This window comes from Sphaeramia orbicularis, chromosome 10 (genome assembly GCF_902148855.1).
Source record: "Sphaeramia orbicularis chromosome 10, fSphaOr1.1, whole genome shotgun sequence".
Taxonomy (NCBI): Eukaryota; Metazoa; Chordata; class Actinopteri; order Kurtiformes; family Apogonidae; genus Sphaeramia; species Sphaeramia orbicularis.
Genome location: NC_043966.1, coordinates 9,616,841 through 9,643,805, shown reverse-complemented (window position 1 = coordinate 9,643,805; position 26,965 = coordinate 9,616,841). Strand labels below are relative to the sequence as shown.

Sequence of the window (26,965 nt, the reverse complement as noted above, 5' to 3'; positions counted from 1 at the left end):
TATATTCAATTATATAAACAAAATTGAGCAGCAGGTGGTGATGCTAATTATGCAAATATTCCCTTTAACACTAAATTAGGTACGTTTGAACGAAAACCAAAAATTTGCCCTGAGTTAAAAATTAAAAGTGCATTCAGTCACTTATTCAAAAATTAAACACACCGAGGTTTTTGTCCATATCAGATGTAGTCGTTGTCGTACGTGAGTTTCTCCATGATATGAATGGAAACTTTTGGGTCTTCTTTTATGCTTTGAAATGTCTGGTGTTGAGTGCCACCTACTGTTGGGGAGTGTGAATGGATGGTGCTCAACTCCATAAAAAATAAAGCACAAGATTCGTTTCGTAGCATTATTTTTTGCCCGTGACCCAATGAAAATGGGTTTGCGACCCACTTTTGGGTTGCAACCCACCAGTTGAGAATCACTGATATAACAATTACACTTCCACAATCACAATCAACACTTGTAGTAACGCAAGTTTACAACTGAACTTGTTGCTGCTTCCCCTTCATGACAGATTAAAGCCTCTGCATCTATATGTCTAGTATTATCCACAGTGTCCACAGGTTGGACAAAGACAGCATTACTTTTCTGAGAGTTTGGACCAGTTTTCAGTTGTGTTTGTGTTGTTGTGTGGACAGAGATTTAAAAAAAATCAAAGTCACATGGACAGAAAATATCTGTTTAGAAAAATGAATGACTAGTCGCTTTTCCATTGACTCTCAAATTGCGCAAATATAACTTGCGCATAAAAAAATGTACCTAATGGAAAAATGACAATTTTGCCAAGTCTCATTTTTTAATTAAAAGTTTTTGTGCTGGCAAGAGGTGGTTTTTCAGGCAAATGTTATATCACGCAAATGCAATGGAAAGACCTTTTTTTCGCAACTAGAGTCAGGTGAATTTAAAAAAACGGATGTTGACGGACGTTACAACAAGCGAAGAAGAAGAAGAAGGAACCAGTTGCGGTATGTGTGGACACACCAGGAAACCCAATCATTTTTTTAATTTAGTACGAGATAGAGGGGTAATATTTAATAATAATAATAATAATAATAATAATAATAATAATAAAAATATCTGTAAATCAACACCATATTTACGTTCGTTGCCATGTTTATGGAATGACTTCTCATGTCATCTTGCGATAATAAATAAACAAATCATCGCATTTGTGATTTAATGGAAAAACCGACATCACGCACTTCTGTTTTTTCGACATTTAGTAAGTATCGGTAAAGTTTTGCGCAGATGTCCAATGGGAAAGCGACTAATGACACTTGAAGTAACAAAAGTGAAAATCTCTTTCAACGTTGTTTTATAGCGTTATTGAAACATTTATAGATTATCCACTAATAAATAAGAGCTTCGTCTTAATCGCCCATATGGTGTTGTGTTGTATTTTTAGTGTTTTTGTGAATTTTACAACCAGATAATGTTTCCGTAACAGTGGTAGAATCTGTAAACCCTTCCAAATGAGTTGTTCCTTCAGATCAGAACAGTTTGTCGCCTTCATATTGTTGACGTCTATAAGTAGCGCTCTTCAGTTTTGACTGTGTGTGTTATAACCTTATAGGAGCTTACTTCTTCTATGGTTTTATCTCTACAAATTGTTCAAGACTGGCCTCATAAAACAAGGTCCCAAGCTTGAAACACTGCGGGAGTCTGACTCAGACACTGCATGATACAAGCGATGATGCAATAAACCTTTGTTTAGGGAAGAACTCACACAGCATTACACTGTGGTGGTCACTGAGCTCGCAGCGTGACGCCAAAGGCACCAGTGTTCTGTTCTTCTAGTCTTTTTTAATGCGTTTCAAAGGGGTGTTCCTGGATGCCCTTTACTTCTTTTTCCACAGCGTTCCATTCAAACATATTATCTGTGTTTCTTCAACGTCGGCACAATTATTTGGTGGATTTTTGCATATCGTCGCTGTCGGACGGAAACCTTTTATGTCCAAAACGGTTATTTTTTGAGCAACTGGAAAAACGATGTGTATTCTAAATAAATGAATGGAGTTGAGAGATGTAGTCGCAAGCAGGGATCAGTGCAATAACAGAATGTATGCTTGTGTGAGGGGTTTCTGATGTTTTTTTTTTTGTTTTTTTTTAACCTATCTATTACTACCAAGGAACGGCGGAGGTTATGTTTTCATCTGGGTTTGTCTGTTTGTCTGTCTGTCTTTTGGCAAGATAACTCAAAAAGTTATGGATGGATTTTCATGAAATTTTCAGGAAATGTTGATACTGGCACAAGGAACATATGACTATATTTTGGTGGTAATCAGGGGGGATCTGCTTTGGTGGAGGTCTGCGCTCTCCCAGTGCTTTTCTAGTATTAGCTGCTTTTATTTGAATTTTTATAGTAGATTTTTATTAGTGCTGGGCAGCGATTAAAATTTTTAATCACAATTAATCACGTGGATTTCTGCGATTAATCACAATTAATCGCATAGTTATATGGGAGGGGGGATTGCCAGCATCAACAGCGTGTATTTCCTTTAAGTGATATTTCAGACTTGAAGTACTCCAGCGATATAAATAATTTCACATTGCAGTGCTTACAAACAACTTTGTCCTTCTCAACCCCACGATCTGAAGACATTTCAAATGAAAATGTCCATGGAAAAGACCAGTACTTTTACACATGTTTATGTCCCCACCAGTATATTTTCGGTTGTGAGTGATTGACAGGAGTCTTAAGCCCACTAATAAGTACTAATACTAATAAGCTCAATAATATGGGATGTTCAGTTGTTCAAAGCGAGCAAAGGGGGCCCTCTAGTGGTCGGAATAAGTTGCGCTAACATATGTTTTGTCCTTGCGGTGTTACCATAAGCAGTTCGGACATAAGAAGGAGCTAACAGACACGTTTCTTTCACTCTGTTTGTATGGCCCGAAAAACATTTGCCTGTGAGTATTTTATGTTCAGTTGTTGTAAGAATGAATAGTATCAAATATCTCTGATGTGAACCTTTTGTTGCTGGATAAAAAGACGTTGTAAATCTTTAGTTAATCTGTAAATGTTAATTGTTAGCATGTCTATGGATTTTCCCATTCAAGCTAGCATCGAGCTAATAATCTTTTTCCCATTCATTTAAATGTATAATGCCATGTAAATGCACTAAGTGATCATAAGTCAGACATATTTTGTACGTATGTTGCAGTTTTACAGTGAGTCTACAGTAAAAGATTTGGACAGAAGTTTCGGGCATCCAGCTTTTCTTGGGAAACCTGTTGTCTATCTGCCGAGCTAATGGCTACACGCACACAAGCAGGGGCAGAATAATATGAGTTAGAATAAAACAGCATTAACGTGGGATAAAAAAAAAAAATTGTCGGCATTATTTAATGAATGCGTTAACGTGGTAATAATGCGTTAACTTGCCCAGCCCTAATTTTTATATGATGTACATATTGAACAGCACTTTTACATCTCATACTTGTTACAATGACAGTATATTAGTGCTGTCAAACGATTAAAATTTTTAATCGGATTAATCACAGGGTTGTAGTGAATTCTTTTCGATTAATCACAATTAAATATCACTCATTTTTAATCTATATTAATCGCGTTTCATTTTGCATGAGCAAACGGACTCAAGAAAGAAGGGAATATATATGCACTTAATGTGTTTGTCGCGACGCATTAGCCAAAGTGCTAGCAGAATCCCTGACTAATGTATGTTTTGCGTTAATGTGGTAAATGAAGCTTTAAATGCTTCGGTGAAAAGAAAACTCCTTCCTGCAGAGTGTGTATAATATTTTATGTTGGTTGACTGTTCTGTCTTGTTTTTTTTTTTTGTCCTCATATTTCCATCCAAAGGGACAATGTACTGTTTCGTGTCTTCCATCTTTATGGGTTGTTTCTGCTGCCTGACACTACTGCATCAACTGCACATTTGCACATGCACGACGATAACTCTACTTGAACAAACCATGGTTATAATAGTTTTGGATTTTTCATTATAGTTTAGTTTTATTTAGTTTTGACTTTTTTTTTCTCTAATTCAGTTAGTTTTAATTAGTCTTTAGAGCGGGTTTGCTAGTTTTTGTTTTTTTCTAAATGCTTAGTTTTAGTTTAGTTTCAGTTTTTTAATATATCTTTTATCTCCTTCGTTGTATTCAAATAAATCCCAGACAGGACTCTGCTGTTTTCTCCCAACTTTAGTCTCCATGTTTCCAGGTAGAGTGGGGACCAGAAGATGACTCTAAACGACAAGTGATGAGAAGTGACGGACCATTAAATATTATATGGTGCTGCTAGCTAAAATTGCTAGAGCGAAATAAATCGATTTCATATCAATCCGACATTGACAAAGACAAAAACGAAGGGAATTTTATTCATAATTTGTATACGTTTCAGTTGGTTTTGTAAACACACAATACAATTTCAGTTAGTTATCGTTTTTTTCTTTTAATTATAATTTTTACTTATTTCAGTTAACGAAAATGTTTTGTCAATTCTGGTTTTCGTCATTTCGTTAGTTTTCGTTAACGATAATAACCTTGGAACAAACTGCCTGAAATGCGTTGGCAGAGACATTCAGAGTCGCTCTGTGCTGTAGATGGATTAATTGCGTTGAAATTTTTAATCCGATTAATCATGATGATGGATTAATCTGCGTTATTGCGTTAATTTTGACAGCCCTATAATAATTCTATTCTATTCTATTCTATTCTATTCTATTCTAAGCTGTTTTCAAAACTTTTCGTTGGTTAAATCTTTCTAAACCCGTCACACCAACCTGAAGACTGACCAACAGAATAATTTTATGACAAAAAAAAGGCCAAAAATGGATTTACGAGGTTTCCACCCAACAGCGACGACATATATCAGTTGTTTTGTGGTTTCCGTTTGAACTTCTGAACCGTTGAACAATTCCATTTATTCCCAAGTTGCCATACTGTGTTTTAGTTGACATTTGCTTTTTCATTCTTTTGTGTTTTATTCCCTTTGAAGAGAGACGGATGAAAAGGCGCATGGGGGGGTTGTTAATAATAAAGATGGTCTAGGCAATATAGATATGACATATACATATATAGATATATATGACTTTATTTATCCTACTGTGTGGAAATTTCACAGTTAACAGCTGCAAAAAAACAAATGCAAAGAAAAAGACAGATAATTAGAATTGAAAATGTCAATAATATTTACACTGTGGTAGCACATGCATGGTGTGATATAGATGGGGGGGGGGGGATGGGGGGATACTGAGAACTGTTATAAAATATGTATGAAATAGTATATACAGGGTGGGGAAGCAAAATTTACAATATTTTGAGGCAGGGATTGAAAGACAGTGTATGAGCAATTAGTTTATTGAAAGTCATGAGAATTTATTTGCCACAAGAAAATGTACATAATAGAAAATGTTTTTATTCTATGTGTCCTCCTTCTTTCTCAATAACTGCCTTCACACGCTTCCTGAAACTTGTGCAAGTGTTCCTCAAATATTGGGGTGACAACTTCTCCCATTCTTCTTTAATAGTATCTTTAAGAAAGTCGACATTGCTGTGTGATGTTCTATTGGTAGCATGTTCTAAAACGCCCCAAATAGCAGAATCCAGAGGGTTTAGATCTGGGCTAGAAGGCGGCCATAAACATGATTCCCAAAAATTGCTGAAGTTGGATTTGTTGCTGTTGTCAACAAGTGTTTTGGTGTTCTTGTGTAAGATTTTAACTTCAAATCATATTTTACTGCATTTCTAACGGTCTTGTTGTCTACCTGAAGTGTACAAAACTAGAACACTGAGGTCATCAAACGCAGGGTTACTAGCGACTCCCAGAAATATTACAAAGAAAATGGGGGACGCAGCCTTTACTAACTATGCACCAAAGTTATGGAATACAATTCCAAAAGACATTAGAGAAGCCAGTTCACTGAATATATTTAAAACCAAATTAAAAACATTTTTATTCTCATTAGCCTTTGAAAGGAGATAAAAATGGGGTCACAATTCAGGAACGAGGAATGTGTTTTTTTTTTTTGTTTTTTTTTACTTTATTGTATTTCTGTTTTTATTTTTTATTTTATTGTATTTCAAATTTCATTTTATTTCTTGCACTTCAAAAATTCTATGCATAATCAAATATTTAAATGTGCGCTGTTTTTATATTTATTTTTATTTTATTGTATTTCTAATCAAATCTTAATGTATTTTAATATTGTATTTTTTTCAATCAGTGTGAAGCACTTTGGGCTACAATTTCTGTATGAAAGGTGCTATAAAAATAAAGTTTATTATTATTATTATCAAGTTCATTTGCCATTTTTCTCATGGATTTGGTTGGATCCTTTAGGATTTTGGATTTGAGAGCTTTAATAAAAGCTTTGGTACGTTTTTTGTTGCTTCCTCCACTTCCGGACTTTCTGGTAATAGTTTTGCTCATAGTCATTCTCTTCTTTCCATTATAAACAGTCTTTATGGACACTCCAACTATTTTTGAAATCTCCTTTGGTGTGACAAGTGCATTCAACAAATCACACACTCTTTGACGTTTGCTTTCCTGATTACTCATATGGGCAAAAGTTTCTGAAAAGGTATGGATAATAGTGTTAGGTATGATTATGACATCAATATATGTTTGGTTTCAAAACAATTGACGTAGTGCCTGCTGAGAAAAAACAACTAAATGTTCATTGTAAATTTTGCTTCCCCACCCTGTATATGTCACCATTGGCTGTTAAGAGTTACTCACACTAAGAGTAAGATAAGTATTACTCAGAAATCCATGTTCACTTTCAATTACAAAAACAGACGATCTAATGTATCTTAAAATAAATAGATAAATGAAGGAGTTGAGGCCAAGCAGAAATGTGCTCGGACATAATACAGAGGACATATTATTGATGCTAATGTGCCTCATTGTGCATGTAATTCAGCTGAGCTTTGTGTCATTGCAGCTGTGTTTAAAAGCCTCATTTGCTATGTTTGTGTCATTAATTGAATGGAAAACACAAACTTCCACTGGCTCCCTGCGTCTCTCCGTGGACTCAAATTGCAGCCTTGTCTTGGTTCGGTTCCATTCAAAGGCAGAAAATGTACACACATTCTCATTCAAGCGGGACAACATGGACTCGCAGCGTTTCCGGTTAATTATATGAACCAGTGGCTCGCTATTGTCTGTTTTGTTCTGCCATAGTTTCGTAATGAATTAGACATATTTTATTTGTCATATATTAGTTTGTTTGGTAGGGATAGTGCACATTAATGAACATCTGTGTTGAACAAATTCAGATGTAAATAGACACATAGATTTAGACTTTATTTCGAACATCCCGCTCCTTTTCCAGTGTTTTCCTTTCTTTTTATTTAAATCGTTTTGTTGTTTAGTTTTAATGTTATATTCAAAATAAACAAACAAACCTAAATCGGCAAAAGAAATTCCAAATTTTAAAAGACTAATATATGGAAATAAATGAACCAATAAAGAAAACAAATATCACACAAATGTATAACAATTTCTTTGCGGCTCTTTAACCCTGTATAGACCACTCATAGAAATACCTTAGGTCAGTGGTTTCCAACCTTTTTTGGCTCCTGACCCCATTTTAACATCACAAATTTCTGGCGACCCCAGACATTCAAAACGCAGACTTTTTTTTTTTTTTGCTAAAATTAATTTGTTTTTGATCATGCAATAGTTTGCTGCACTTTGTTGCAAATAAATGTTAATTTTAGATAACATTTAGTCTATATAATGTATATTATTCTGGACGGAGGCAGAAAATCTAGGTGTAGATTACTGCACAAAGTAAGAATTTGATTTTCCTTGGTCAGGATATGTACAGTCAGTCCAGCTTGGATTTACAAGGCGGACAATTAATACTGAACAAACAAGAACTCAAACTATAAATTATGAAAGAGCCACAGCATCTGAAACCGACCACAATGTATTGTGACTGTCTCTCTCAACTCAACATAGATTTATTGTTGTATGTTTTTTTTTTTTTTTTCAACCTTTTCATGCATGAATTATGACAACCTTAATCAAGATTTTTTTCCTGAGTGTTTTTATTCCTCTTTAGGCATGAAAAAAAAATGCAATTTATTTTTTTCTTATGAAATAAATAAATAATATAAAAAACAAAAACTAAAGTTTAAAAAAAAGACATACTACTACTACTAGAGTAGAATACAATAGAATCTTTATTGTCATTATGCGAGGCACAACGAAATTTCGTCCAGCAGCTCTTGGCATTAGGCATACATATTTACACACATATAACATAAAAGGCACATCTAAGACATATATATATATATATATATATATATATATATATATATATATATATATATAAAAATAGAATAAAATAAAGTGACACAAGTATCCATAGTGCAAACATCAAACTTTAACTTTACTACTACTACTACTACTACTGCTACTACTACTACTACTACTACTACTACTACTACTACTACTAATAATAATAATAATAATGATCTTATGAACCTATTTTACATGAAGTTGCAAAAATGTCCACTCAGCTGGACACCTTGCATTTAATTTTTTAAATGAAGAAACATGTGTTTACAGATAAGTTGTATGAAAACTGGGGGGGGGGGGGGCTTGTAGTTTTAGGGGTGAGAGTATGCTCAGGGGAGATCTACACAATGTTACCAGTTCCTTTCAGAAATGATATGTAGTATCTTAAAACTTTAATAAAGATATGTGCAAAAACAAACAAACAAACAAAAAAATCCATAAATGTATAAGAGAACAGCTGTAGAATAGCTGTCCACTGTAGTGACCAGTATACATGAAAGGGTTAATCAATTACTAGAAATTTCAGGTGACCCCTTTTGAATTCCAGGCGACCCCACATGGGGTCTCGACCCCAAGGTTGAAAAACACTGCCTTAGCGTGTTATTGCATGACATAAGACTTTATTACTTCTGTGAAAATTTTCAAAAAAATTATCACATAGAAAATCAAGGTCTGTAAAACTAACCACACATTTTTTCTGGGGACGGGTACTGAAACCAGGTGTTAAATTGGTCCGTGGGCTAAATGATCAAAGATAAGCTCCAGCGTTATTAGTTTTCCTAACAGTACTGGAGAAAATAATGCAAAAAGAACAGATTTGTAGTATATTAGGCTGCAGTAACATACACATATCTTGTAAGGTGTTCTCATAGACTCTGTTTTTGCTTAAAATGTTTGTCTGTGATGCATTTTTGACGCATGAAATCCAGATGATAAACCCAGGTTTGGGCTCTGAGGGGCGGGCCAGATCTGACACACCCTTATGTGTGCCTCTATGAAACTGGTCCTAAAAACAAGACATGGGGGCTAAAAATTCAAACCAGATGTAGACTAATGTTATGAAACAAGTTTGGAAGCACTTTGGGTCTATTTAAAAAAAATACTGAGATAAAAGAGAAACTATTTCTCAGATAAAACACATTTTTAATTTTTAAAAATATTTTTCTATACAAAAATCCGCGTGTAACACGGTCAAAAGGACACGAAAATTACACGCTATTATTATTTTTTTTATATATCTTTTTATTCTCTCACAGGTACATTTTGGGAATTGAACTAATTATACAAAGCAGAGTGTTTCACAAAAATGGCCGCTGTTGCAAAATCACCCACGATTTATTTGTGTTTAAATGGGCAGGTTCTGCATGTAACACCAGTGGACATGATGGGTTACACGCGAAACCTGAAATGAGACTGAGATTCATGAAAAACCCACATGTTTGGATTAGAAAAACCACTAGAATCTGCAAATTTAACACAGTGTCTTTATTTATGTCGCTATATTAGACCATTTACAGCCATGTTTTCAGATCAAATGCACTGACACCTAGGTAGTTTTTCCTGTCCCAATTTTGGTCCCATTTTTGGTCCCAGTATTTTATTAAAAATCCATATATTATGGGATGGCACAGAGCAAGAGTATATATATATTTTTTTTTCTTTTTTGCATTTTCTGAGGTCATCATTAGGTACATCTTGTGGGGAAATATGTCTAAATTTCTCTTTTATTATTGGATCTAAAAAGCTGGTAAAGTGCCAGGTACCAAAATGAACCCAGTTTCATAGACGCAGTCTTACCCAAGTGACTTTGAAGTCTTCCGCGTATTTGGGTGGAAACTCGAGTACATGTGTCACAACATGCAGCAAAAAAAAAAAAGTGCAGATGGAGACATGCTAGTCATTCATCTGTTGTTGTCCTGTTTATGTTATGTACCAGTATACGAGCAGCCTGGAACCAAAATACAAGCACCAGTTCATGATTAAAAGGGATCAGTACCCTGCCAATAGTTCCACTCTGAATCCATTCGTAAATTTAGTCTGAAATAGTCCAAACTTTGTCTGATGTGTCATTCATAGACTCAGGGTGGAGGCTGCAGGAAAACTACAGCACTGTCAAAATACTAATGAAGAAAAAGCCCTATATTCACTATACAGTCACAGAAAAAGTGATTAGACCATCAAAAGTAATCAAAAACAGAAATACCAAATGAGATATGGTCAGAGGGGTGGAAGTCTCAAAACTGTACTACAAATTCACTGTCATGGAGGGATTTTTGTTGGAAATGTCTGGTCCGTTTCTTTATTACACCTGCACGAAAATCCCATTTTTCTGGAGTTCATTTTTCCTGCTGGAGGGAGTGCGGTTCACTGGAGGCAGATCAAGTACATGTATTCTGGTCCTGTCCTGGTATTGTTGGCTTTTGGGGAGAGATGATTAAGTTGATGTATTCAGTTTTTGGTGTTCATTTTGATATGTCATTGGCGACTTTGTTTTTTAGCATTCCCCCAGAGGAATTACAGGAAAGTGACATAAATTTATTTAGAATACTGTTTGCTGCAGGCAAAAAAAGCCATCACCAAATACTGGCTTAAAAAGGACCCTCCCTCCATTTCTTTGGTGATAAAAATTGTCAACCAAATCCATTTAATGGAAATGATGACGTACAATCTCCGCCTACAGCAGCATAAGGTGTAAAGCACTGGAAAAAATGGGACTTTTTCATTCAATCTGTGGACAGTAAACGGTCTGTAAATGTGTGAATGTACCTGTGACCTGTGACCGTGTTTCTCTTTTGTTTTGTATTTTATGTTAAAACAATAAAAAATAAAGTACAAAAAAAAAGTCATCAAAAACAGTGGTTATGCAATCCAGTACTAACTCCTGTGTGTATCATGTGACTAAAACAGACAAAAGAAAACATGGAATGACTAAAAGCACTGTTTTTGTCAGTACAATGTCGTAGATATTGATGGAAGAACTGAAGTGATTTTGGTTATTATCAAGAAAACATGGAAAATGGATAGATGTCAGGTCTGAAATTAAACTACTATGAGCTATTTTTGTTGTTATCATTATACAGGGTGACCCAAAAAAACGGGAATTTTTGAAGTGCGTATTGGCAGACATGAGCAAGTGGCAGCACTGCAAGACAGTGACCTTGAGCAAGTAAACACACCCCCATTTTAGTAACCATGGATCAGTGGAACGGGCAACAGCGCGCGTTAGCCATAGAAATGTTTTATAAAAACGGTGATAGTTTGACAGCTGCGCAGAGGGAGTTCCGACGTTTTTACAACTTAGGACGTCATGGCGCTGTTCCATCAAAACACGCGATAAAATGGATTAATAACTTTGAAGAGACTGGATCTGCCCAAAAGAAGAAACTAACAGGACGACCAAGAAGTGCTCGTACTCCTGGCCCCCTTGGTCGCCAGATTTGTCCGTTTGTGATTTTTTTCTTGTGGGGCTATCTCAAGAGTAAAGTGTACACGACTCGACCAAGAACTTTGGATGAGTTAAAACAGAGAATTCAGGATGAAATTCACAGTATCCCAGCTGAGATGTTGCAGCGGTCAATGAGGAATCTCAGCAGATTTCAAGAATGCATTCGTACAGGAGGACGCCATCTACAGGAAGTAAATTTTTAAAAAATGAAAATTCCATCATTGTTTCTTAAATGGCATGTTTTAAGGTTTCAATTACTATGAATAAAATATTTTTCTTCCATCACTCTTGGTTTTATTGGATTGTTAAAAAGTTCCCGTTTTTTTGTGTCACCCTGTATTTGTCCAAACGATGTACCTTTAGTTGTACCAGGCATTAAAATGAACAAGAAATTGAAGAAAACAAGAGGTGGTCTAATAATTTTATGTGTGGACACACCAGGAACCCGATCATTTTTTAATTTAGTACGAGATAGAGGGGTAATATATAATAATAATGAATATATCTGTAAATCAACACCATATTTGCGGTCGTCGTCATGTTTATGGAATGACTTCTCGTGTCATCTCGCGATAATAAATGAACAAATCATCGCATTTGTGATTTAATGGAAAAACCGACATTACGCACTTCAGTTTTTTCAACATTTAGTGAATATTGGTAAAGTTTTGCGCACATGTCCAATGGAAAAGCTGCTAGTGATGAATTTTGGCCTTGTGTTTCTTCAGTTTAAGCTTTGGAGCCTGGTTTGGGAAAAAGGTGAAAATTAATACAAATTAGTTGGAAAGGAATGGGTTAAAACAAAGTATTGACCCAGTTTTGAAAACATAAAGTACGGAACATATCAGGAAAGTAAAATATAGATCCATCAAAATGTAGCTTTTTTTTCCAACAGGTTGAAATATGACATAGCTCATGATAAAGAACTGTCACAAATCCAATACGAAAACAGTGACTTTATACTAAGTTTAAGGAAATAAGCTGATGTGACGGAAAGGTTTGATTTCACACAGGAAACTGTATCCTGCGGGGCTGCGCTGAAGGGGAAAACAAAAATAGAATTGCAGTCATACAAATAAACTCTTTCAAAAGCTTAATAATAACCCGTTCAACCTAAAAAAAAACAAAAAAAAAACAAAAAACATTCATAGTATTTATATAACAAGGACAAAAAGCCAGTGAATAAGCAGAGGAGTGAGCGGAGCCTTGTTGACAGTGTGGCCTTTTGTTCCCGGCGAGGACAGCTGCTAGATTGAAATGGTCTGACTTTTGGAGCTTAACCATTTATCTTGGTCAGTCATATTTGAAACGTGGCTGTCAAGTGCAGACAGACTCCTTTGAGATAGAAGCAGCTTGTAAAACTATCCAAGGGTTCCACTTTACTTTTCCATCATGGAGGCGGGAGGCAGTCGAGTGCGTGTCCATTAAAGGTCATATTTTCTACAGGTTTTAAGTTTAATGACCAATCCTTATGATCAGGCTTTGACTGGAATAACAGGTGATTTAACCAACCTGTCATGATGAAACTGTCATATTTTTTAACCCTTTCATTCATGAATTATGATCAAACTGACTGGGGTTAAATTGGATTATTATGTGTGAGGCAGATACAGTATATTACAGTTGACTATTTGCATAAACACAACTTTAAAAATAAGTATATTTTTAGTATAGTGTCTAAAAACTTCTCTCCATACAGATAACATATGATTTATTTCGGAAAATGTCATCTAAACAACATTCTAACATTCTGTACATATACACTATAAACAAAAAAATTAAGGATATTTTTTATTTTTGGGATTTTTTTTTTTTCACTTGGAATTCTTGCACAGTGCTTTTTTTTTTTTTTTTTTTTTTTTTTAACTTTTTTGTGTGTGAATTGAAACACATTTTTTTTTAATGACCAGACATATTTTTATTTGCAAATGGCAAAGATGACAAAAAAAGAAATATCCTTAACTTTTTGTTTGTAGTGTATATTCTGTACATATTTTAATCATCCCATTTACACTACTGTACATAATAGACATTAATTCTATGCATAATCAAATATTTTAATGTGTGCTGTTTTTATTTTTATTGTATTTCTCTCAAATTTCATCTTATTTCTTGCACTTCAAAAATTCTATGCATAATCAAATATTTTAATGTGCGCTGTTTTTATTTTTATTTTATTGTATTTCTCTCAAATTTCATTTTATTTCTTGATGTATATTCAAATCTTAATGTATTTTAATATTGTATTTTTTCAATCAATGTGAAACACTTTGGGCTACAATTTCTGTATGAAAGGTGCTATACAAATAAAGTTTTTATTATTGTTATTATTATTATAATTATTATTATTATTAAAGTAGACATATACTATACAGTATTCATACCATACTTCCTGTACACACTGTATATTATGTATAATACACTATCATATGCTATTTTAACCCGTAATATATAATATTTAATCATTGCTAAGTACTTATAGTTGGATGCAAACTGTATTTCCTTGCTTTGTATTTGTGACGTGCAATGACAATCATTTGAATCTATTCTAATTTAATCTAAAACATAACTGTAGTGGATGTTAAACAAAAGAAATAAGATTTTTTTTTTTTTTTTTTATTAATAGGGCTGTCAAAATAACATGGATTAATCCATCATCATGATTAATCTGATTAAAAAATTTTATGCAATTAACTCATCTACAACACAATGACCGTGAATGTCTCTGCCACCACATTAGGGTCAGTTTGTCCAAGTAGAGTTAGTGTCGTGCATGTGCAAAGGGGCAGTAGATCTGGTAGTGAAAGGCAGCAGAACCAACCCATAAAGATGGAAGACACTAAATAATACGCTGAACCTCTGGATGGAAATATGAGGAAACAAAACAAAACAAGGTTGAACAGTTGTTTCAGGTTGTTTTGTTGAAGGTGTTTAACCCTTTCATGCATGGTGGTCACTACAGTGGACAGTTATTCTACAGCTGTTCTCTTGTACAGGGTGGGGAAACAAAATTTACAATGAACATTTAGTTGTTTTTTCTCAGCAGACACTACGTCAATTGTTTTGAAACCAAACATATATTGATGTCATAATCATACCTAACACTATTATCCATACCTTTTCAGAAACTTTTGCCCATATGAGTAATCAGGAAAGCAAACGTCAAAGAGTGTGTGATTTGCTGAATGCACTCGTCACACCAAAGGAGATTTCAAAAATAGTTGGAGTGTCCATAAAGACTGTTTATAATGGAAAGAAGAGAATGACTATGAGCAAAACTATTACCAGAAAGTCTGGAAGATACTATTAAAGAAGAATGGGAGAAGTTGTCACCCGAATATTTGAGGAAAACTTGCGCAAGTTTCAGGAAGCGTGTGAAGGCAGTTATTGAGAAAGAAGGAGGACACATAGAATAAAAACATTTTCTATGATGTCAATTTTCTTGTGGCAAATAAATTCTCATGACTTTCAATAAACTAATTGGTCATACACTGTCTTTCAATCCCTGCCTCAAAATATTGTAAATTTTGCTTCCCCACCATGTACATTCATGGGTTTTGTGGTTTTAGTTCCATATCAGTCAACACAGTGGACTCTTATGCATCATCCAAAAGACTGCAATTCATTCAATTACTGTAACTTTGCTGCTCTTGATGAACCTGATCTGCAGTAACATGTTTTAGTGTAAATCAATTGCTAATTGTACTTTAACAGTTTTCTGAAACAAAAAGTTTTTTTTTTTTTTTTTTTTTTTCCATATCCTCCTGAGACCCAGCAATGCATTTTGTCCTCTATCGGGGACAAAAGTTTGACAGTTTAACTTAAATGCCATCCATTGCAAAGGACATTCCATTAAAAGAAAAAAAAAATCAATCAATAAACAAAAAATAATTTTTAAAATGTATCTGAAAAAACTTGCAGTATGCAGATTCCAATCAAGACAACTTTTTAGTGTAAAAAAGCTAAAATTGTCAATTTCCTGGGTCTCAGGAGGGTGTTATCTTCATGAAATGAGTAATAACTTGTATTAGAGTATAATAAAATGTGAGAAAATGTCAGATTAGTGGCATTAAAAATGTTTTTATTTCGTAGTTTTCACACAGTATGTCACTTTCTGATGAGCTTTAAATACATGTTTCTTTGCTTCAAAAATTAAACGCATGGTGTCCAGCTGAGTGGACATTTTTGTAACTCCATGAAAAATAGTTTCATTGAAAAAAATTTCAATTGCATTGTTTTTTTTCATGCCTAAAGAGGAATAAAAACACTCAAGAAAAGAATATTGACTAAGGTTGTCATAATTCATGCATGAAAGGGTTAATAAACATGTTAAGTGCACGTGATGGAACTTTTCCAGTGGATTTGGTTGTGGGAGGGGGACAGGAAGAGAAGAAGAATGTTGTAAGGCAGACGGAGATGGGGGGATGGGGTGGGGGGGTAAATGCTTGTGGAACCTGAATTAAAATGATTTTGACACCACTGATTGTTAATATCTTCAATGTAATTTTTGCATTTCAAAAATTCATCCTGCGGGCCGGATTGGACCGTTTGGCGGGCCCGATTTGGCCCCCGGGCCACATGTTTGACACCTGTGATATAAAGGATAAAAAAGCAGCTAGTTTGATTATTTTTCTGGTAATTTTAAACAAAAACCTCGTTAATGTTTTTATGGCTTGTTTGACAAACTAATTGGTCAAAATTGGTCCCCATTCCCTGATATGTTTTTTTTTTTTTCAGTTATAGACACTAAAGCCGTTCATTATTGAAAAAATAATTACCGACACGTCTGCCATTTTCTGAGCACCATGTTGAACTAATCAAGGCTGAAAAAAAAAGGTGGGTGGGGGTGGAAATAGATGAATAAAACGGTCTGCTTCTTTCTACAAGCTGCAGCAAAATGCTTCTGGTCCTGTTGGCGTATTTTTCATGGGGATTTTCTCTTCAGTTTACCTCTCTCCAAGGACCCCTGTGAAAGAAAACAAAATCCAAAATTTCAGTCATTCCATGGGCACTGTTGCAGCTCAGCACTGTCACTCCAATTTAGGAAGCTGCGAGCTGATCCCTTTGACCGTGTCTTCCGCTACCTGGGCCATTTCTAAGCCACAGATGATAATCCTCAAGGGGCCCTCATTAAGTCTTTGCTCCAATTAAGCCACACTCATTTTGCCGCAGCACAATTGCTCTGTACCACAGCTCACAAATCCTCCAACAGTGGATTAGACTGATCAGTGGGTGGGTTGAAAATAGAAGCATTAGTAAGTCAGTGGAAGAGGTGAACGTTCGAAGGTGTCACAGCACCTGCTCCGTTACTTGCTGGTGTCGGTCGTTCGTTTAAGTCCGGGAAGACGACGTGAAATGGAGAATTAACACTTGTTTCATAGCTTGTGAAAATGTGACCCATTACTGTAGCCCAAATTTGAGTTCAACCCCTGTAGTGAAATCATTGACTTTGATGTGGTGAGTAAGATTCAGCTGGTATGAAGACCTTCACTGCCTCATCTCCTTCCCATCATCCACAGTTTCATAATTTCTTCTAATTCGGTTGCAGTACAATATAGATGACTGTGACTGGAGGATTGTCAGAATAATCAATACAACTAATCATCAGAAGATAAATGTAGGTTAGGGATGTCTGATATTGGCTTTTTTGCCAAAAACCGATATGCCGATATTGTCCAACGCTTAATTTCCGATTACGATATCTACCGATACCGCTGCTGATATATGTGGGATATTAAACTAATTTTAGGTAACATCACATATCTCCTGTCATGGAATCTAAGTTTCTGACACTAACCAAAACACTTTTGACACACCATAATCTTCTCATGGGAGACAGAAGACTACATTGTGATTTGTATTTTTGGGTTCAGACCGTCTCAGTCTCTTGTCTGAGTGATATCTCTTTCTATGGAGCCCCAAATAAAGTGATTTCTTTGACACTGAACGCTTGAACTGACCCTTGTTTATTGAAGACGAATTAGTAGAGTATTATTTTTCCATAACATGCCAAAAACCGATATGTCGATATTGTCCATCGCTTAATTTCCAATTCCGATATCTACCGATACCGCTGCCGATATATGTGGCATATTAAACTAATTTTAGGTAACATCACATATCTCCTGTCATGGAATTAACACATCATGCCTAATTTTATTGTGGTGCTCCATTGGATGCATTCTCAAATGCAACAAGGCTTTCAAAATGTAAACACTGTCTGTGCAAAGAATACATACTTCAACTTAAGTTGTGGAAAAAATGTCATATTTATTTCTTTTCTCTCCCTCCCTCCATGAGTCTATTACAGTGTGGCAACTCTACTGTACAATTTTGAAAACTGCACATTTCTTTCAGCTACAAACAATGTTTCATTTACGTGTCGGTAAATGCCGGTGAAATCAAGGCATTATTTTATCGGTTTTAATGATAGGCAAAAAAAACTGATAACGATATTCACCGATATTACATTTTTATGCCACTATCAGGCCGATAATATCGGTGGGCTGATATTATAAATCAGTATAAATCAGTCGGCACATACTCTAGCCCTGCTTTGTGACGTCTGTGAGTGGGAGGGCCCCCCCCCCCAGCTGCAAATTTGTTTTTGGGGCACATCAGGTAGTCATGATCATTTTCTCACAGTTTTATCTACAAAGCTTTACAGGGTGGGGAAGGAAAACTTAAAATATTTTGAGGCAGGGATTGAAAGACAGTGTATGACCAATTAGTTTATTGAAAGTCATGAGAATTTATTTGCCACAAGAAAATGTACATAATAGAAAATGTTTTTATTCTATGTGTCCTCCTTCTTTCTCAATAACTGCCTTCACACGCTTCCTGAAACTTGTGCAAGTGTTCCTCAAATATTCGGGTGACAACTTCTCCCATTCTTCTTTAATAGTATCTTCCAGACTTTCTGGTAATAGTTTTGCTCATAGTCATTCTCTTCTTTCCATTATAAACAGTCTTTATGGACACTCCAACTATTTTTGAAATCTCCTTTGGTGTGACGAGTGCATTCAGCAAATCACACACTCTTTGACGTTTGCTTTCCTGATTACTCATATGGGCAAAAGTTTCTGAAAAGGTATGGATAATAGTGTTAGGTATGATTATGACATCAATATATGTTTGGTTTGAAAACAACTGACGAAGTGCCTGCTGAGAAAAAACAACTAAATGTTCATTGTAAATTTTGCTTCCCCACCCTGTAGGCACTAGGCATGATGGGTAATAACTTCATCAGTCTGGACCAGACCTGGGCATTGTACGGCCCGGGGGCCACATGCCTGACCCTGACTGGCCCACATGAGGTCACTGGCAAATTAAAAGTCAATGCAAATATATGTCACTGTAATAGATGCAACTAATACAATGGCAATGCTTTTATTTTGAATAATCTGCTAAATTAGCATATTTTTGTCTGTACTTTCTGTACTTAGCATAAGGCTTATGCACCGATTGGTTTGTTGGTCAGCTAATGCCAAAAGAAGAAAAACTGATTTGGAATGCAGAGTTTTTAACAAGACATGGACTCTAAGTATTTCTTCGCTGAAATCAGAGGTAAATAAAAAGAAAAGGAACTGAGATATGCAAACAGAGGTGGATGGATTTATTGTTTTTCATGTTTCATTTCAAGTTAATGTAGAGCTGGTTTTGCACATTTTCGAAAATGTTTTTGTGAATATTGATTAAGTCGTTGTATTCTGTGCTCCACATTTTAAATCTATTGTTTCATTTACTGTTTTTATAGATATATATATTGAGCAGAGCTGCAAGTGTATTGATCCGGTCCTTAACAACTGTCAAACTTTCTCATGTGGCCCCTTAAGAAAATTAATTGCCCACCCCTGGTCTGGACTCATTAGACCAGGGGTGTCAAACTCATTTTAGTTCAGGGGCCACATTCAGCCCAATACGATCTCAAGTGGGCCGAATCAGTAAAATAATAACAGTTAAAAAATTAAAATTAGATTATGATCATGTTTACATCACAAAAATCTGAATAACATGAACAACTAGAAATGTCTTAAGAAAAACAGCTGCGATTTTAATAATACTAGGCCTCAGATTATTAGTTTATCCTTTACACATGTACATTACAACTTACATTACAATTATAAATACACAAAATATTTAATTACAGGCAGAATATTGGTAAAATTTTATTTACTTATCTTAAGACACTTCAGGTTATTCACATTTTTTGTAAAATAGCAGTTTTTTAATATAAACATTTTCATTTAATTTTACTTTTTTACACTAAAAAAGAAAATTTGCTGTTTTCATTATTTATAGGTTTAATATGAGCGTATTTTACTGGTCTGACCTACCTGACATCTAATTGGTCTGTATGTGGAATCTGAATTTAAATGATTTTGACATCCTCGATCGTTAATATCTTCGGTGTAATTTTTGTATTTCACAAATCCATTCCAGGGGCCAGATTGGATCCTTCGGCGGGCCGGATTTGGCCCCCGGGCTGCATGTTTGACACCTATGCATTAGACCATATGGCCTTTGTACACTGAAACCCAGTCCAATCTTGATGCTTTCAAGTAAGGATTGCCCATAAGCTCATGTAAAATGTCAAGAAACGTTCTACAATACACAACCAAATCTAGAACCTCACATGATTTACTGGGCAGGTGACAAAAACTGAACGGATGGAGTGACTAGGTATTGTCTCCTTTTCATCTGTGTTGATAGTTGTGTGATACTAATCAGGCTTTGGTGAGAAAATATGAGTTGTCAAAGATGGTCGTCAGCTCATGCACTAGTAATTATTATCTTGAAAAACATAGTTTAGTCAGCACCATGTGGAGATGTGGATGAAACCTCAGCTAAGATGACTGTGAGGTTTGGAACGAGGTGGATGAAACGGAAAGTCGAGTTTCAGAAAAAGTGCGCCGCAAGAAGAGAGTTGACATTTCACTCGCAACTGCTGCTAAAAATAACCATTAACTTTGTCTTTGTTGCTGTTTGATAATTATATAACTGACAAGGAAATTGCAGTGTTACATGTTAAGGTTCTTATTTCAACACACCACCTGTTGGGATCAATACACCCAGACTGTAAAAGCAGAATGCATACACAAGTGGAAAATAAAAGGATCCACTGACTATTGACCTTTCATGGTGATGACCTAGTGTTTACAAACCCTTTCCCTTTTGTACCAGGGAGCCAGCAGCAAACAAGACTCTGGAAGGGTGGGCTGTTGTCTCAATAAATCTGTGCATACGTAAGAATGTACAGCTGTGGAAAAAAATATTAGATCACCCTTGTTTTCTTCAATTTCTTGTTCATTTTAATGCCTGGTACAACTAAAGATACATATGTTTGGACAAATATAATGATAACAAAAATAGCTCATAGTTTAATTTCAGAGCTGATATCTATCCATTTAACATGTTTTCTTGATAATAACCAAAATCACTCAGTTCTTATATCAATATCTATGGCATTGTACTGACAAAAACAGTGCTTTTAAGCATTCCATGTTTTCTTTTCTCGGTTTTAGTCACGTGATACACACAGGAGTTAGTACTTGTTTGCTTACTATTGTTTTTGATGACTTTTGATGGTCTAATTATTTTTATTTATTTTTTTTTGCAGTTGTACTTGCTTTAACCCAGATTCAGTGACTTTTGTTTTGATTCAAATTGTGTCCAGAATGCTAGAACCTTCCATGATATAACATATAAACAATGACTTGTAAAAATGTACTTCAGGCAAGTAGATTTAAGACCCATTTGTGTAATCAGGATCAAGTAAAGGACACATTAACCCTGCAGATAGGTGTATTTTTACTCCAGATAAACACCATTAATAACTACTGCATATTAGAGTTAATGTAAAAGGATCTTACAAGTTCCCTTAAATGTGATCCATGGAGTCGACCTCCAGCTGTACCTGGGCGCAGTCCGTCACTTCAGTGTCCGAGGCTGCAGTGCAAAGTCAAACAGCGTCAGCCCCGCGAATGCGACTCACTTTTCTTGTGTTAAAGAAATGATGGTGTAATGAACCATTCTCTGGCAGCTGTTTAGGCAGAAAAATGATCAAGTTGACCAGGCAAGGAGACGGATCCAGTGGATATGTCATCCAGGGCTCTTCTTGCCTCCTACCATTTTGTGGTTAAGCTAATGTTCTTCCTTGGACTGACATTTCTTCAAGGATGTTTATCCTGGATCGCTGGGCATTTGCAGCGGCTGAGTCGGTTAACGTCGTGAGCTCACTCTCCATGTCTGGCTGATTTGTGTTTCTTTTGTTTCCTTTCAGACCCTGGAGTAAGTGACCTGTGAACAGAGTTACTCTGGGGATTTTCTAAAGGACTTTCTGCAGTCTATAACAGTGTATGGACGTCTGACATTGGAAAGCCCAGCAGGTATGTCAACATGAATTTATATTTGGTGTAGTTGTGCATGCTGCTGCTCTTGTATTTTCTTATTTTAAGGTTTGGATAGAACTGTCTTGAAGAAAAATGAAAGTTAAAGCGTTCACTAATTTAAGTTGAAGCAAACATATGCTGCGTTTCCACTACGTGGTACCTGCTCAGCTCGACTCGACTCGGCCTTTTTGCGTTTCCATGACGAAAAAGGACCTAGAATCTGGTACCCGATACTAGTTTTTTGATATCACCTTCGCCGAGGTTCCAAGATTGGGGACCAGATACTAAAACGTGACGTGTAAACACTGCAGACCACTGATTGGTCGGAGAGTCGTCTCTGTGAACCACTCTTTTACAAAAACCAAATGCGGAAGTTTACAGTAAGTACAGCGGTAGGTTAATCCACATGATAACAGCCTGTAAAACTACACCATTCAGTCAGGAGGTTCAGTCTTTGGTGGCCGACGTAAAAATTCAGCATGAGTTTGATGAGACAACACGCAACGAGCGAGTTTATCAGTGACTCTCTGGGTAAGTAACGCGCCACATCGCTAGGACGTCCAGGTACTGTGAAGTCTGTAGTATCCTGTAATGGAAACAGTCTCCAGGAATAGGACCTGGTACACGAGTCGAGTCGAGCCGGTTCCACATAGTGTAAACGTGGCAATATAGATTCTAATTTCACAGTACACACATCAGAATGAGAATCAGCGTTAATGGCCGAGTATCTGAACACGTACAAGGAATTTGGGTTCGGTTTTTCTTAGCTCAAGTCGTACAATTTCAACATAAACGAACACACTTAAACATAGACCTAATATACAGGGTGTCCCCAAAAAATGTATACACACTTGAAATAATTGTAAAGTAGGTGTTTATTAAAATTCATTTAATTTTCACAATGTAATAGAATTTACAAACATCATTTTATTGTTTTGTCACCACCTGTTCTGGTCCGGACACTGCTGACAACGCCAAGCAATGGAATCGCACTCATCACCAAACAGTTCTCTTGGTATTTGCATGCATTCACATTCAATGGCTGCTCTCAATTCAGCGACTTTTGCAGGCTTTTTTGCCAAAAAAAAAAAAAAGTCTAGTGGTGTGAGGTCTGGTGAAGTTGCCAAACAGGTGGATTGGACGGAGGGGTTTCGTTGAATACCCTCTGCGTTCATCAGACCTCACACCACTAGACTTTGGTTTTTTTTTTCTGGGGATACCGAAAAGACAAAGTCTACACTGACACCCTGTAGTAATAGGAATTTATTTGTCCATTTAACAGAACATGATACATACATACGAGGGCTGTTGAATAAGTTCATGGCCTCACCCAGAAATACTGGTTGTTATAATACAGGATGTTACATTCTTTCGTGATGGGATAGTGATGCTTGAACATTGATGGACCAAGTGCATTGCTGTAAATGGAGATTATGTTGAAAAATAAAATATAAATTATCAGTCTGTGTTGTTCTGTTCTGGGTGAGGCCATGAATTTAATGAACGGCCCTCATACATACATACAGTTTGGATTTCTATATTAAACATGGACGAAAAGGCGTAGGCTGAAACAACAGTTTATTTATGCCTACCCTATTTACAAGAAGGAAACAAAACAAGACAACAAGATGGCACCATTTTAAACAATAATATAATAAAACAAATAATATAATCTAAGCAAAATTTTAGATCCATACTGACAACTACCTTACTGGTGCTTTATTGTAATATTTTACATTTATTGAATACCTTGGTTTTAAACATCCTTTTCAATGTGGTGACTGATGTGCATGTTTTTAATTCTTCACCAAGGTTATTCCATAATTTTACTCCAATTACAAACGTGCATTTGCCTTTTGTGTTGGTCCCTACCTGTGATTTATTAAACGTACAGGTCCCCTTAAGGCAGGGCTGTCAAACTCATTTTAGTTCAGGGGCCACATTCAGCCCAAATTGATCTCAAGTGGGCCGGACCAGTAAAACAATAGCATAACAACTTGTAAATAATGACGACTCCAAATTTTTCTCTTTGTTTTCGTGCAATCAAAATTAAATTATAAAAATATGTACATTTGCAAACTTTCCAAACAGAAATGATGTGAATCACCTGAAAAAAACCCTGAAATTTCTTGAGAAAAATAAGTGCAATTTTAACAATATTACACCTCAACTTACCATTTATACGTGCATAGTACGGATTGGATCTACAAAGGCACAAAATATTTAATAACAGGAAGAATAATTCATAATTAAAATTTCACTTTCAAAATTTCAGGTTTTTTGCATTTTATTGTTAAAGAATAGTTTGTAAATGTTAATATTTTCATCATTTTATGTAAGTTTTTACACTAAAACAAAGAAAAATTTGGAGTTGTCCTTATTTATAGATGTAATGTAATATTCTGTTTTTCACATTAAACTAAGAAAATTTGGAGTCATTATTTATAGGTTATTATGCTGTTATTTTAGTTGAGATCACCTTGGTCTGTATGTGGAACCTGAACAAAAACGACTACGACATCCTTGATTGTTAATATCTTCAGTGTAATTTTTGCTGATGCATCCCACGGGCCAGATTGGATCCTTTGGCGGGCCGCATTTGGCCCCCGGACCACATGTTTGACACCACTGCCTTAAGGTTGTACTGGGACTCATATAAACTCATAAAAACAAACATTCAACTAGAAACAAGGACAACAATGGGTTGAAGAATAGTATAAAATAAATATATATGAATGAGTAGATGTGTACAGAGATCCGGTCTGTTAAAGTATATGTTTGTGTATATTATTTATGTCGTCAATGCGTACAGAGTGCAAATTAGTCAGAGTTTTATACAGCGTGAGTAGATGTAAACACAATGTACTGTATATTTAACCCTCCGGTATCCGGGTGCGCTTTTTAGGCACACTTTGCACTTCGTGTTAAAAAACTTCATATTATTTTTCACAATTTAAATAAGGTTAGAATTCAAAAGTTGTTCATTTGTGCATGATCTTTAAAATTCTGGCCACCAACTAAAATGTGCACATTGTAAACAAAAGAAAATTACAAGACTAGCATCTGTCTCCCAAGTGTGCCTAAAACGCACTATTTCTTCCATTATAACCACTGTTTTTGATCTGAAAGCATTAAGGCATAACTCATGCTTTTACTGATATCTGAGCTTCATTTGAGAGGTGAGGGTCTAAATTAATTTATTAACGTTGTTAATGTTGCTGTTAATCATTGACATATGCCAGGCTGCAAAAATCAAATAATATGTAATCCAATTTTTATGAAGTATTTTGAAAACAAAAAAAACAACCACCATATTTTGTGTTTTTTGCATCAAAAAATGTAGTGACATCATGATGAAAAGAGATCGTTTAAAGGGTTAAAAAAATCTAAAATGAATGATTATTTGATATGTATGATGATTAGGGCTGACCTTGATTTACAAAAATAAAATCAAATTAGAGCAGAAAAATAAATCAATATTTAATACTTAATAGTTTGATTTATAGGTGTGCATTTTACGCACACTTGGTGACAGATGCTAGTATTTTTGAACATTTGACCTAGCGCCAAAAATAATAATGCAAATTAACCAATGTTGGAGTTAATCATTGACATATGCCAGGCTGCAAAAATTAAATATGTAATCCACTTTTTATGTAGTATATTGAAAAAGAAAAAAAAAAAAAGTGTGTTTTTTGCATCCAAAAAACTGGTTTGTTTACATTACAAACACAGCATTTAAAGGGTTAAAAAATGTGACAATTATTGAGTATTTGGTAAATTATTTACAGCTCAAGTTGATGAAATAGAAAAAAGTGTAAAAGAATTAAAAACAAACTGTATGAAAATTTTTTGACGTTATTCCACAAGCGTGCCAAAAAGGCACATTTGGTGCTTAGTAAGGGCCTTACTGGACGGGATACCGGAGAGTTAATGGATCAGGATTTTTCTTTTTTTTCTGCTGACAAATGACAATATCTGTAGAGTTTGTTTTTTTTTGTTATTGTTGTTGTTCAGGGTTAATTCTTTGCTCTTCTGAAATGCCGTGACCTTATGCAAAACAGACAGATTTTTGTGTTTTTGTCTTTGGTAATGTGGTAAATTTTAATCTTAAAAATAAGCAGCATTAGATTTTGCACCAACAAAAATCCACTTCAGCAGGTGGAAAGAGGAAGAGACTTTGATACTGGTTCTGTCTGGGATTTCTCTATTTTTGGAAACGATAAACACACATTTAGTTTTTTTTTACTGGAGCTAGAGCCACATGTGAAATCCTGCATTATTTCTGTGACCTTCAAAGAGCAGCAGCGTGAAGCAGGATGCGACGCCACTGAAGACAAGTCGTGCATTTACTAAAGTCTGACATGAGAAATATTAGTCAGCACAGTCACAACTCGTATGTCATGATTGTTTTTAATGCACAGTGTGTATTTTCTGCCACGGCGCGTCTCTCTATTAAAAGTAGCATCGGAAGCGGCATGGGAGTTTTTTTTCCCTCCCACTGTTGGTGGAAATAAGTCTGAGGTGACATGTTTACAGACGATCTAATGAATTGAAATGTTATGAATTACACACAGTGATGGATGTTTACGTTTTACATTTTCAATCTAAAGAAAATGTAAAGTAGATGCGATGCCACTGACAGGAAACAAGTGAAGAGGGCCATTAAATGTTGCCTCTGAAAATAACAGCGGACTTAACTATGTTGTAGAGGTTTGATACAGTCGTGGAAAAAATTATTAGACCGTCAAGTCATCAACAACAGTGGTTGTGCAATCCAGTCCTAACTCCTGTGTGTATCATGTGACTAAAACAGACAGAAAAGAAAACATGGAATGCCTAAAACAGGCATGT

The 26,965-nt window shown here is 35.5% G+C and overlaps 1 protein-coding gene across 2 annotated transcripts in view; it reads left to right on the top strand.

Moving 5' to 3' along the window:
* Positions 1–26,965, top strand: part of lingo2 (leucine rich repeat and Ig domain containing 2) — a 908,701-nt gene that overhangs the window by 208,391 nt on the left and 673,345 nt on the right. For both annotated transcript variants that reach the window (XM_030145716.1, XM_030145715.1), the window contains exon 3: positions 22,003–22,108. The gene's annotated coding sequence lies outside the window, so the exon portion shown is untranslated. The remainder of the gene's footprint in view (positions 1–22,002; positions 22,109–26,965) is intronic.